This window comes from Rhincodon typus, chromosome 4, assembly GCF_021869965.1.
Source record: "Rhincodon typus isolate 14 chromosome 4, sRhiTyp1.1, whole genome shotgun sequence".
Classification (NCBI taxonomy): Eukaryota; Metazoa; Chordata; class Chondrichthyes; order Orectolobiformes; family Rhincodontidae; genus Rhincodon; species Rhincodon typus.
The window spans coordinates 60981242-60995440 of record NC_063335.1 but is presented as its reverse complement, the minus strand read 5'-3'; the positions used below and the strand labels follow the sequence as shown (position 1 = coordinate 60995440).

The window sequence follows — 14199 nt, the reverse complement described above, 5'->3', positions numbered from 1 at the left end:
CGCCCCCTTGACCTGTCCGTCCTCCCTGGACTGACCTATCCCCTTCCTAACTCCCTACCTACACTCACCTTTCCTGGCTCCATCCCCGCCTCTTCGACCCGTTTGTTTCCTCTCCACCTATCCTCTCCTCTATCCCTCTTCTATCCGCCTCCCACTCTCTCCCTATTTATTTCAAAACCCCCTTCCCCTCCCCCTTTTCTGATGAAGGGTCTAGGCCCGAAACGTCAGCCTCTCTGCTCCTATGATGCTGCTTGGCCTGCTGTGTTCATCCAGCCCTGCACCTTGTTGTCTCGGATTCTCCAGCATCTGCAGTTCCTACCAGCTCTCATGGAAGTTAGTATTCATCTAAGCATTTTTACACTTGATTATATCATGCCTTTTTACATAACACTTCTCAAACTAACCTTATAAATACTGCTCACATTATTTTTCACTGAAGCATGTACAACTTGCATCTTAGTACCTCCCCACTTCTTACAGCTTAAAATTAATTTTGGAAAAAAAGACCTGTCTCCAACCTGACATGCATTCAGATTTGTGTTATGAAATTACCTGTAGCACGTACAGACCATGTTGGCATAGTTCTAGCACATAAAAAGGATAGTTACCTTTTCTGTACTCCACTCTCCTGTTGCAAATCATGCACACTGGTCTCAACCAGCCCTGCTAATTCCTCCTGGTGGTGACCAAAAGTATGCCATTTTTGATGATCTAAAAAAAGGTATAACGTGAATGCAAAAGTCTTCAAGTAAGCCTTGCACCAAAAACTTCGGGTTAATTGAAATTAGCAAACAAGTACTACAAAATGAAATTTTAAAAGGTTAATTTTATCCTATACTAGGATACCACACTGGCCGAGGCTACTGTGGAGGTCCTGCCTTGTCAACCTCACCCTTCAAAAGGTGAGAGGAATCAGGTTAAACCTGCCACCAATCAACTTTCTCTAATGAGAGACTAGTCCCACAGTCCTCTGGGACTATGGCGACTTTTTTTTTGAAAGTGAATCTTGCAAAATATTGATCAAAGTCACAAGAAATGTGCTGATTATAAAAAGGGAGAAAAATACTAGGTTGGATATTACTGTTGATGGCAAATGACACTTCCAATTGTTCATAGATATTTTAATGGGCATTTAAAATGGCAGCTCTTGCCAGTCAGCTATCAAGAAAACACCTGTGTCATACTATCAGAAGCCTGTTTGAAACAATGCAAGGAAATGTATCTCCTTAACGGAGACTGAAGAACTGTTAATATGAAAGAAATTTTTTTATTTTTAAAATCTTCAATAATTAAAATCTGAAGATCCAAACCTTCTACAGTTAAATTTTAAGTGCTATAGGGGTTGTTTGGTTGCAATCAAGATTTACCCTGCATTAATAGGGTACTTGTGGAATGGAGAAGCTCTAACATTTCAGGCAAGCCGAGAAGGTATGCATCAAGTAAGTATAAAACTTGATATACTGATTTGGCTTGAATTGGCAAGCCATCAACCAGATAACCAATATTCCACAGGTTTTGAAGGAGCAGGGCAACTTGGACAATCATCTCATTTACACTTAAACCGTTTGTGCAGTCACTGGAATTTGCAAATCGATTTTCACATTAATAAATGGTGGGTGCTGTTAGCTCAATTTGCCATTGGATTACAAAGATGACATGGCACATAAATAGGCCATTCAGCCCAATAAGTCCACTTGAATCTCCTCGCATCTAAATGTATAACAGTACTCATCTATTGTTTTCACCTCAATATGCATGTCCAGCTTCCCCTTGAATTGAACTATACTATTTACTTCAACAACTTCTTATTGTGATAAAAAGTTCCACGTTTCCACTACTTGCTGGGTAAATAAGTTTCATCTGAATTCTCTACTGGATTTCTTGGTAACGATCTTATATTGATAATCTCTATTTATGCTCTTCCCCCAAGATAGAATAGAGGCAGAAATAATGCCCTACGAGAACCTGTTATAATTTTAAGGCCACCATTAGATGACCCTTCAACCTTCCTTTTTGAAAGCTCGTCAATCATTCCTGATATGTATACCCATACAGTTCATCTTTGTGTATCTTCTCTGTACACACTTCAGTGACTTTATATCTTTTTTTGTAATATGGTAACCAGAACTGCACACAGTACTAAGTTGGAAAACTCTGCTAAACAACCATTTCGCCTGCACTGCCCACCCCAGTGCTATTCTTCTAGAAATAAAATTGAAAAACCTGGATTGTTCTTTTATGGCCTGTGGTTTAACTTCTACGATCTGTGTTACTTTTAGTCTGTAGAATCAATCATAGGAGGAGTCTGGCCCATCGAGTCTGCACTGACCCTCCAAACAGCATCCCACCCAGACTCGGCTCTCCATAACGCCACATTTAACCATGGTTAACCCACCCAGCCTATACATCCCTGGACACCACAGGCAATTTACCATGGCCAATCCACCTTAACTGTACATTTTTGGACGACGGGAAGAAACTGGAGCACCTGGAAGAAACCCGAGCACCTGGAAGAAACCCATGCAGACGGGTAGAACATGCAAACTCCAGGCAGGCAGGCGGGCGGGCAGGCAGGCAGACATCCAAGGCTGGAATTGAACCCGGGTTCCTGGCACCGTGAGGCAGCTGTGCTAACCACTGAGCCAGCATGCCGCCTGTCAAGATCTCTATTCCTTACCACAGCTGGACTTGCACTTTCCAAGTGACCTTTCTATTCTTTCTACCAAACCTATTACCACAAATTTTAAATACTGTGCTTTACTTGCTAAATATTTGCCCATTTGTTTTATTTTCATTTATTGTTTAATGAGATATAAGCATCGCTGGCAAGGTTGCTCTGGGTCTGGAAAGACGTGAAGGACGGATCAGGTAAGAATGGAAGGTTTTCTTCTCCACAGGGGCCATGTGGAGCAATAGTTTAATGACCACCATCACAAGGATTAGCTTTTATTCCAGGTTTTAGCTAACTAATTTAAATTCCACCAGCTGCTATGGTGCAGTCTGAATTTTAATTCTCCCCCTTCTCCCAATTAGCCTGCCCATAGTAATATATCCAGTGGTCCCACATAATTTATTGTGGGTCCGCCTTGGTATTGACTATTGTCATTCTACATCATTGTTTGCCAATATTATTGCCCATTTTATTTGCCCAAGTTCTATTCTCATCCCCTTAAAAAATGATCTTTTTCAATCTATTCATCTGGTTGTCATCAATTTATCTTTATCCACATGGATTCTATTTTTGCATTGCTGAAAGCTCCATCTTTTTTCCCTATTGCCATTGTTATCTCAAAAATAAAAGAAAGCTACTCTACCACCTCCCCCCACCACCGTTAGTTATACAATCATAGATCTGTACATGCTGACCAGATGTCCTAAATTAATCTGGTCCCATTTGCCAGCATTTGGCCCATATCCCTCTAAAGCCTTCCTATTCATATACACATCCAGATGCTTTTTAAATGTTGTAATTGTACCACCTTTCCACTACTTCCTCTGGCAACTCATTCCATACACGCACGACCCTTTGTGTGGAAGAAGTTGCCCTTTTAGATCTCTTAAGTCTTTCCCCTCTCATCTTAAGCCAATGCCTCCTCGTTTTAGATTACCCACCCGAGGGCAAAGACCTGACTATTCACCCTATCCACGCCCCTCAAGATTTCATAAGCCTCTAAGGTCACACCTCAGCCTTCAATGCTCCAGGGAAAATAGCCGCAGCCTATTCCTGCTTCTCCCTATAGCTCAAACCCTCCAAATCCAGCAACATCCTTGAAAGGATTCAGAAAAGTTTTACAAGTTTCACAATTTCTTTTCTATAGAATGGAAACCAGAACTGAACAGTATTCCAAAAGTGGCCTAACCAATGTCCTGTACAGGTGCAACATGACCTCCCAACTCCTGTACTCAAATGTACTGATCAATAAAGGCAAGCACACCAAACTCCTTCTTCACTATTCTGTGACTCCACTTTCAATGAATTATGAACCTGCACTCCAAGGTCTCTTTGATCAGCAACACTCCCCGGACCTTACAATTAACTGTACAAGTCCTGCCACGATTTGCCTTTCCAAAATGCAGCACCTCACATTTATCTAAATTAAATTCCATCTGCTACTCCTCAGCTCATTTGTCCATCTGATCAGGTCCCTGCTGTACTCTGAGGTAACCACCTTCGCTGACCACTACACTTTCGATTTTGGTGTCATCTGCAAACTTACCAACCATTCCTCCCATATTCACTGCCAAATTATTTATATGATGCTGAAAAGAGGTGCATCCAGCACCAACCCTTGTGGCACACCATTAGTCACAAGCCTTCAAGTCTGAAAAGCAAACCTCCACCACCACCACCACCACCTTCTCTCTTCTATATTCAAGTGACTGGTTTTTCCTGTATGCCATGTGATCTAACCTTGCTAACCAGTCTACCATGAAGAACCTTGTCAAACACCTTACTGAAGTCCATATAGATCACATCCACCACTCTGTCCTCAATCCTCTTTATACTTAAAAAAAAACTCAAAATAAGTTGGCGAGATATGATTTCTCATACACAAAGCCATTTTGGCCATTCCTAAATCAGTCCTTGCCTTTCCAAATACATGTAAATCCTGTTTTCCCCATCTTTTCTAAATGTCACACACTGCAACATGTAATTCCCAGATCTGACATTTTTTGGCCATGTTTTGTTGTGATCTATTATGTAACAGAGAGCTATCATCTTCCTAAAAAGCAGTTTTGTAAAACTTAAAGCCTGGAAGATTTGATTGTACAAACTGAAAGTCAATTAGAAGCTAATTACTCTTAGGAATATTCTCAGTTGAATTAAAAAGGTTCTGTTGCTAGAAAAGTTCCTCCAATAAGTAAAATTGACTGGCTTGTTTTACTACTTCTTTAAAAACTAAGACAGACAATCATGTGTTTGGATGCTAGGCACTGTAAAGGTGCTACAACGCTAAATCACACAAGCCAGGAATGAGAAACTTATATACATACAGGTGACCAAAACTCGAAAAAGGGAACAAAATAAAAGGGCATCTATTTTACCCTGATTTAGTAAACTTCTCATGAAAATGCATTGTTGCTGTATATTCATTTCCTTTGCTATGTCATTTCAGAACTAAGTCATGATTTACAATGAATACTTTATGAACAAGGATAAAGTTAAGGCCTTGAAATTGGGCCAAGCCCAAACATGTGTGGCTGTTGCCATGCTCAATTTACTTTCACTTCTCGTACATGATGTGGGGGTGCCAATGTTGGACTGGGTTGGACAAGGTCAAAAATCACACAACACCAGGTTATAGTCCAACAGGTTTATTTGGAGACACCAGCTTTGAGCTCCTTCTTCAGGTGTCTTGCCTCCAAATAAACCTGTTAGACTATAACCTGCTGTCATGTGATTTTTGAGCTTATTATACAGGCATAGAAACCTTATGATATTTGCTGATTTGCATAATAGCTGCATATAACCAGCACCTAATGGACTGAATGGTTGTATGCCTCAGGAGGAAGCCAACATATAGTATTGTGTGTTTTAGTGGCGTTGGTTCTCTTAAAAGAGAAATCAATCTGACTGGAACAAGTGCTGAATATGGTTGCAGAAGATGGAGAGCAAAAAAAGCAACAAACATGAGGACTCTGATGAAAACTTCATTGATCCACCTTCAGAAGAATACGGAGTGTGCCCACTTTGGTGCATTAGCAAGGCTGCCACCCCACTATCACCCAACAGCTAGTCAACTGCCACCCTTGCCTAGGTGGTGTAGTACAAAACCAGGCTTAAGGCCACATCTACTAGAAATCATCCTCAACGAAGTTCAGCCTTTCACCATCTATGCAGCTCATCACCTTCTCAAGGGTAACTAGGAGGAGCAAAAGATCCTGGCTCAGCATGTGATGCTCACAATGCAATTTAAAATTGCAACATCCACTGGAGTAGCACTGTGCAGGAACACTGGTACAAGTATGAAGTGAATGCACAAAGGTGATTAGTTATTTTCTGTATATAATTTGATATAGTTCATTTTATGAATTTGACTTGAAATGTTAGTTTTGTAGTTGGTTTTGTTCAAACCTATGAAATAATAGCAATTGTTGACCATTCAGCCCATCAGTGATTAGATCATAGCTGATTACTATACCAAGATAATGCAGCGATGGTCAGTGACGGGTCTGGAATGGTTGCTAAAGGGGAAATTGGAGTGTGTTCATTGGTATTCAGAGATGAATCAATCATCAATCATCGATCATCTAAATAGAAAGGGCCAGTGTTAGTTGCCTCATCCCTTCGTCCTTCTCATCTCATCACTGTATAGCTAATGTCAAGGGTCAAGTCCTCATGATACAGAGGTTATGTAACACGCAACGAGTCTTGGCACGCGCACAATAGTACAGTCCTCCTCCAGAGTGAAAGTTCTTCTTAAACATCCCATTGGTTTCTCAATCATGCTTTATGTGGCATAGTTTTAGTTATATGCATGCTGTCTGTTTAAGCATGGTTTGTAATTTCAGTCATAAGCCATTTGATCAGTATATAGGACAGCATGGTGACTCAGTGGTTAGCACTGCTGCCTCACCATGCCAGGGACCTGCGTTTGATTCCTGGGGCAATCGTGCAAATTCCACACAGACACTCTTCCCCCACCAGTCTGCGTGGGTTTCCTCCGGGTGCTCTGGTTTCCTCCCACAGTCCAAAGATGTGCACGTTAGGTGGATTGGCCATGCTAGATTGTCCACAGTGTCCAGGGACATGCAGGCTGGATCCGAGTGTGGGATGCTCTTTGGAGGGTCGATGTGGACTCAATGGGCTGAATGGCCTGCTTCCACACTATACGGATTCTATTCCGGCTTTCTGCTCTACTTAAATGAACTATACAACAGTTGTAACTATAAACATAGAATCCTGCAATACAGAGGGGCCATTCAAGTCTGTACTGACCCTCTGAACAGCATCCCATTCAGGCCCAGCCCTTCATTACATGTCTGCAATTCCACATCTACCATAGTTAACCCACCTAGACTCCACGTCTTTTGGAGAGAACCCGAACATCTGGCGGAAACCCATGCAGACACAGGGAGAGCCTGCAAGCTCCACACAGACAAAAGATGGAAAGGAACCCAGGATTCTAGTGTTGAGGCAACAGTGCTAGCCACTGAGCCACCCTGTACTGATTTCTAATTGAACTAAAATACTCAAAAATGACCTTTTCATATACAGTATCTTTTTCTTAAATTTGTCATTATTTTACCGAAATTCGAGTTGTTTCTTCTTCTGCAGTTTGACAAATTGGTTCACTTCAAAATTATTCTTCTGAAATTATAAAGGCTATGATTTCAGAAAGACTATACCTATTTGGATCTGCAAAGAGTTTAGAGCATTCTGAAGTTTGAAAACCTTGCTACGGTCATGTAAAAGTTGAACAAGAATCATACCGAAGCTGACCCACTCAGAGTCATTGGGTCTGTCTCCGTGCTGTGGGACTCCTCAGTCCAAACTTGCTCATGCTGACCAAGACGTCCATCCACACTAAGCCCATTTCCCTGCACTTGGCCCATATCCTTCTAAACCTTTCCTATCCACGTATTTGTCCAAATGTTGTTAATGTACCCACCTCAACCACTTCTGATGGCAGCTCATTCCATTTTTAATTTCAATTTGTGGGATATGGGCATCGCTGGTTGGCCAGCAGCATTTCTTGCCTATCCCTAATTGCCCTTGAGAAGGTGCTGGTGAGCTGCCTCCTTGAACTGCTGCAGTCCACCTGTTGTAGATTAACCCACAATGCCATTAAGGAGAGAATTCCAGGATTTTGACTCAGCAACAGTGGAGGAATGGTGATATATTTCCAAGTCAGGATGGTGAGTGGCTTGATAGGGAACTTGGAGGTGGTAGTGTTCCCATATGTCTGCTGCTCTTGTCCTTCTAGATGGAAGTGGTCGTGGGTTTGGAAGGTGCTATCTGGGGATCTTTGAATTTCTGCAGTGCATCCTGAAGATAGTACACACTGCTGCTACTGAGTGTCGGTGGCAGGGAGCGTGGATGCATGCCACCCTCTAAAAAGTTGCCCCTCAGGTTCCCATATATTCTTTCCCCTCCTACCTTAAACTGATGCCTTCTAATCCTCGATTCTCCAAACCTGGGAAGACAGAGTGCACTCGCTCAGCACAAAAATCAGTACACCAAATCTGTGCCAAAACATGCCTTTCTAAACTAAACACGTCTACGTGGTCCTTCTCCCAATATTCCCTGCCTATTCATTTACCTGTCAAGGTGCCTCTTAAACCCTGCTATTGTATCTACCTCCATCACCTCCTCTGGCAGCATGTTCCAGGCACTTATCACCCCTTTACCTCTCAACTCCTATAAACTTACCCCCTTTTCTTGACAGATATGAATTGGCAGTAGAGGGATACGAAAACTGTAGAGACAAAAAGGTTAAGTTTCGAAAGGCATCATGTATTGGTGCATTTTGGTGGGCTGAATGGCTTGTTCCTCTGCTGTACTGTTGTTTGTTCTTTTACCTTAAACCTATTTACCCTCCTAATTAACAGTTCTACCCTGGAAAAAAGAAAGAAAGCTCTGTCTATCTATTCTATCAACATGTCTCGATTTTGTAAACTTCTATCAGGTCACCCTTCAGCCTCTGACATTTAGTGAAAACAAGCCAAGTTTATCCAATCTCTCCTCACAGCTAATACCCTCAAAACCAGGCAAAATCCTAGCAAACTATTTCTGCATCCTCTCCAAAGCCACATTCCTATGTGGTACCCAGAACTATACACAATATTTCAAATGTGGCCTGACCAAAGTTCTATTCAACTTCAACATGACTTGCCAATTTCTGTACTCTAGACTCCAAATAATGAAAGCAAGCATTCTACATGCCTGTTTGACCACCTCATTCCTTGTGTTGCCATTTTCAGGGAACTGTGGACCTGCACGCTTAGATCCCTCTGTGTGTTGATGCTACTACAGCACTGATATTTACTGTATACTTGCCTGCTGTATTAGATCTTCCAAAATGCATCATCTCATATTTGTCCGGATTAAACTCCATCTGTATTTCCTCAACAAAGTCTCCACCCTATCTATATCCTGCTGTATCCTCTGGCAATCCTCCTCATTATCCAGCGCTTCCCAATTTTTGGGTCATCCACAAATTTACTAAATCAGACCACTTACATTCTCCTTTAAATCATTTATATGTTACAAACAGCAGGGGTCCCATTATTGATACTGTGAAACATCAATTGTCATAGATCTCTAGTCAGAAAAACACTCCTCCACCGTTACTGTCTTTTATAACTAAGCCAGTTCTGTATCTGCCTTACCAACTCATCATGTGTATCACCCTTTGCATCAGCCTACCATGACAGACCTTGTCAAAGGCCTTGCTGAAGACCATATAGACAATATTTACCCTGCCCTGAATCACCTTTGTCACTTCCTCAAAAAAACTCAATCAAGTTTAAGTCACAATCCCCATACAAAGCCATGCTGCTACGGCTAACAAGTCCGTATTTATCAAAAAGTAAGTAAATCCTAAGATTCTTTTCCAATAATTTCCCTACTACTGACTCAAGGCTCACCAGTCCATAATTTCCCAGATTATAACTGTTGTCCTTGATAAAGGAAAGAACAGTGTTGGCTATTCTGCAGTACTCTGGGACCTCTCCTGTGACTAAACAGGATACAAGGATTTCATACAGAGCCCCAGCAATTTCCTCACTCGCCTCCCTCAGCATTCTTAGATAGATCCCATCGGATTCTGGAGACTTGTTAACCTGAACACTTAAAAACATCCAACACCAGCTTTTTTATATTGACATGCCACATGAATCCCCTCCTTTGTCCTCGAGTGGACCTACCTTTACCCCAACTGCACTCTTCCTCCTTATACGTGTATCAAACGCTTTGAGAGTTTCTTTAATCCTGTTTGACAAAGGCATTTCATGGCCACTTTTAGCCCTAGTTCCTTGTTTGAGTGCTTTCCTCGTATCTTTGTATTCTTCAAGGGTTCTGTCAGTCTTCAGTTTCCAAAACCTTACGTAAGCTTCCTTTGCCTTTTTAACTAAGCTTTCAATTTCTCTTGTCATTCGAACTTCCTGACTCGTGCCATCCTTTATTCTTTATTTTCACAAGAACATGCAGGCCCTAAACTCTATTCAGCTGGCCTTTAAACAAATTCCCACTTCAGATGAAGATTCAATCTCAAACACTGCTCCCACTCCAATCTCCAGTTCCTGCCTAGTATTACAGTAGCTAGTCTTTCCCCCAGTTTAGTACCTTCACCCGAGGACTACTCTTATCCTTATCGATCAGCAACTTAAAACTTACAGAATTTTGGTCACTGTTCCTGAAATGCTATCCCAGCGAAACTTAGATCATCTGTCCGGGCTCATTCCCCACTACCAGGACTAACATGGTTCCTTCCCTGTTGAACTATTTATATATCATTTAAAAAAAATGTCCTGGGCACATCTAACAAATTCTTCCCCATCCAAGCCCCTTGCACTAAGTGAGTTACAGTCAATATAGGTGAAGTTAGAATCACTCACCACAACAACCAGCTGTTTCACACTTTTCCACATACCTGTTTGTGCGGCTGGCTGTTGGCAGTCCAATCCCAAAGTAGTGCCATCCTTCCTATTCCTGAGCTCTACCCACATGGCTTGCAAAATGAGCACTCCAACATGTCCTCCCTCAGTACAGCAGTGATATTCTTCCTAATCAGTAATGAAACCACCACCACACCACACCCCCCAACTTCTTTTACCAGAATCGCAGTAAGACGGCAGTGGAGTAGGGCTTCTGAGCCCAGGGCTCATCTGCTCACTCCACTTGTTTTTTTTTATTCTCATCATTTTATTTTCCCCTCTATTTTATTTTACTCACCTCTTGGTGAAGAGCTGTGTCATGGACTCGAGTAGGCCCAGCACGGCAGACTCATGGTAGCAGTGGAGAAGAGTTTGAGTTCTCAGCGGCTTCCGCATTGTCGAGGTGGTCCTAACATTGACTCATGGCTGCTGCGGTTGTGGAGGCATGTTTGGGTTTTCAGCGACGTTTGCGTCTGGCACAGATTCACAGAGGTAAATTTGGGCCCAGTATAAGACCCAGCGGCATCAGCAGTGGCTGTAATCGGTGAGATGTGCCTTATGTGGTCTCATGACAATGGCAGTGACGGAGTGTCTGGGTCGGTGCTGTACACAGCAGCATCAGTGGTGTCTGCATTGGCAACATTGATAAAGGTGAGATGGCACCGTAGTGTGGCGACTTTTGTTTCAGCAGCAGCGGCACTGCAAAGGGGACTCTTACCTAGCCACTAGGCCCATGGTCCATGATCTATGATCCATGACGGAGCACTTAACAAGAAGGGCTGTAAAGTTGGATACTCACTTTATTTCTTCATTTTTTTTTGGCTTTTATGTTCAACGATTCCATTTATTTTTGTGTTTTAAGATGGCGCCAAAGGGTGGTGACATTATACAACAACACCACTATTTTGTAACAAGACACATGTAATAAAATCAGATCAAATCAAAATCTTTTACATCCTTCACTATCTTGCCCGAAATGTTTTTTTCTCCAGAACGTTAAGCTGCCTGTTTCATTCCTCTCTCAACTAAGTCTCTGTCATAGCTGTAACACCATAGATATATGTATTAATCTAAGCTCTAAAGTTCATCTGCCTTATCTATCATACTCCTCACATTATAACAAATGCAATTCAGACTGCCAGTCCTGCCATGTTTACTAACCTCCCCCATCTGTTCTTCCTCTTAGTCTTAGCTGTCTTAGTCTCCAACTACTCCTTGGTCATTTTACTTGCTAACCTACTCCCCCATTACGCTGCAACACTAGTTTACCACTCCCAAAGCACGAGCAAACCTCCCAGGAAATTGGTACCCCCTCCAGTTGAGATGCAAGCCGTCCTCCTTTACAGGTCCCACTTCCCAGAAAACAGCCCATTACCCACATACCTGAAGCCCTCCCTCCTACACCAGTTCTTTAGCCACATATTTAACTGTAGCATCTTCCTTTTCCTAGCTTCACTAGCATGTGAGGCAGGCAGTAATTACAAGATTATAAGCCTAAAAAAAGGTCCTGCTTTTCAACTGCCTACCTAACTCCTTGAACTCCCTTTGCAGGCAGAAAGAGAGATGAGGTCCTACGCCATTGGCACAAATATGAGTCATAACTTTCATTGCTCACCCTTCCCTTTCAGAATATCCTGTAGATGCTTACAGACATACTTGACCCTAGCAACTGGAGGCAACACACCATCTGGAGTCTCGCTTGTGATCACAGAAACACCTATGCCCCTGACCATAGAGTCCCCTATCACTGTTGCTCACCTGCACCTCAACCTTCCCTGCCATGCAACAGTGCCAGTTGTGGTGCCACTGATCTGGCTGCTACTGGTTTCCTAAGAGACCATATCCCTCAACAGTATCCAAAATGATGTACTTCCGAGATGGAAATGATAGAACGGTAGGCAGCAGTTAGCACTGCTGCCTCACAGCACCAAGGATCCAGATTCAATTCTGCCTTGGGTGACTGTGTGGGGTTTGGACATGCTCTCTACGTCTGTGTAGCTTTCCTCCGGGTGCTCAAGTTTCCTCCCACAGTCCGAAGATGTGCTAGTTTCATGGACTGGCCATGCTAAGTTGCCCCATAACGTCCAGGGCAGTGTCGGCTAGGTGGATTAGCCATGGTAAAACGTAGGGTTATAGGATAGAGCATGGGTCTGGGGCGAGATGCTCTTTGGAGAGTCAGTGTGGACTTGATAGACCAAATGACCTCTTTCCACACTGTAGGGATTCTATGATTCTGGCCCCAAGAGATTCTTGCACTACATGTCCACACTTAAACACCTTCCTGGTGGTCAGGCAACTCTTCTGTTGTGTAGCCCTTAGTGGTGTGACTAGCTCACTAAAACGTGCTCTGCACGACATTCTCAGTCTCATGGATGCTCCAGAATGAGCCCATCCGCAGCTCCAGGTGCTCCACTCAGCGAATCAGGAGCTGCAGCTAAACACACACGCTGCATTCATTGTCACCATGGACACTGGAAGTGTCCCTGATTTCCCAAAAATTCCAGGAGCAGCATTCCATGGGGTTGCATTCTCCTGCCATTGTGAATCTCATGGACTAAACCAACCTTATCAAATACAGAACAGGAACTGATTTCACAACCTAATCCACTAGTCACTGAACTTGGATCTCTTACTCTAGCTCTCTATTTCTAGCAGACTAAAACTACAAAACGTAGTTACGTAATAATTTCTCTGGCCAATAGTACTTGCACTACAAGAAAGTGACATTTAGATGGTAAAACTACTATGCATTATAACTAGATTTAAAAATGAATAGCCATCATATCAAAGTACAAAACATCACTTTCCTCTCAACAAAGGTAGCCACTTCCTCCCTCTTCACCTGGAGGCATAACAATTAAGTGGTGTCCTTTCTGCAATCAACAAACTAGGGACCTTTGCTAAGGGACCAGTTGTAACAAAATACTAAAAAGAGTTTGAAATGAAAAATAGGTGATATTGGATATATTATCTATACTTAGAAGTATATAAGGCATCTGAACTGCTTGAGGTGCTTTTAAGGACACTGAAGGAAACAAAACTTGAAGTGCAGATGCAATGACCATAATTTTTCATAACTAACTTTTCAAAAACATTGGAGGACACAGGTTCTACTGAAAGAGAGAGAGAGAGAGAGAGAGAGAGAGAGAGAGAGGGAGAGATACTAAAAGGGTTAGAAGTTGGTAAATATTCAAGGTCCAATAAACTACATCCTAAAGTGTTGAAGAAAGTGGGCCTAGATGTAGATGCCTTGGTGGTAATCTTTCAAGATCCTATAGATTCTGGAATAGTTCCTATGGATTTGAGAATAGCTAACACAACCCTACAATTTAAAAAAAAAGTATGAATTATAAACTGGTTAGCCTGACATGAATAGTGGGGAAAATGCTGAAGTCCGTTAGAAAAGATTTATTAACAGTGCACTTGGAAAACAGTGACAAAAATCAGACAGGTTCACCATGGATTTACAAAAGTGAAGTCATTCTCAACAAATCTACTGGAATTGTTTGAGAATGTAACTAATAGGTAAAGTTGAGCTAATGTATGTGGTATACTTGAACTTTCAGAAGGCTTTTGCTAATGTCTCACACAAGAGACTAG

At 42.2% G+C, this 14199-nt stretch overlaps 1 long non-coding RNA gene across 1 annotated transcript in view; it reads right to left on the bottom strand.

Moving 5' to 3' along the window:
* Positions 1-241: 241 nt before the first annotated feature.
* LOC125483034 overlaps positions 242-14199 on the bottom strand; it is a 43219-nt gene continuing 29261 nt past the window's right edge. Inside the window, exons 3-4 of the long non-coding RNA XR_007262034.1 lie at positions 10898-11227; positions 242-711 (exon numbers count right to left, since the gene is read on the bottom strand). This is a non-coding gene — a long non-coding RNA (uncharacterized LOC125483034). The remainder of the gene's footprint in view (positions 712-10897; positions 11228-14199) is intronic.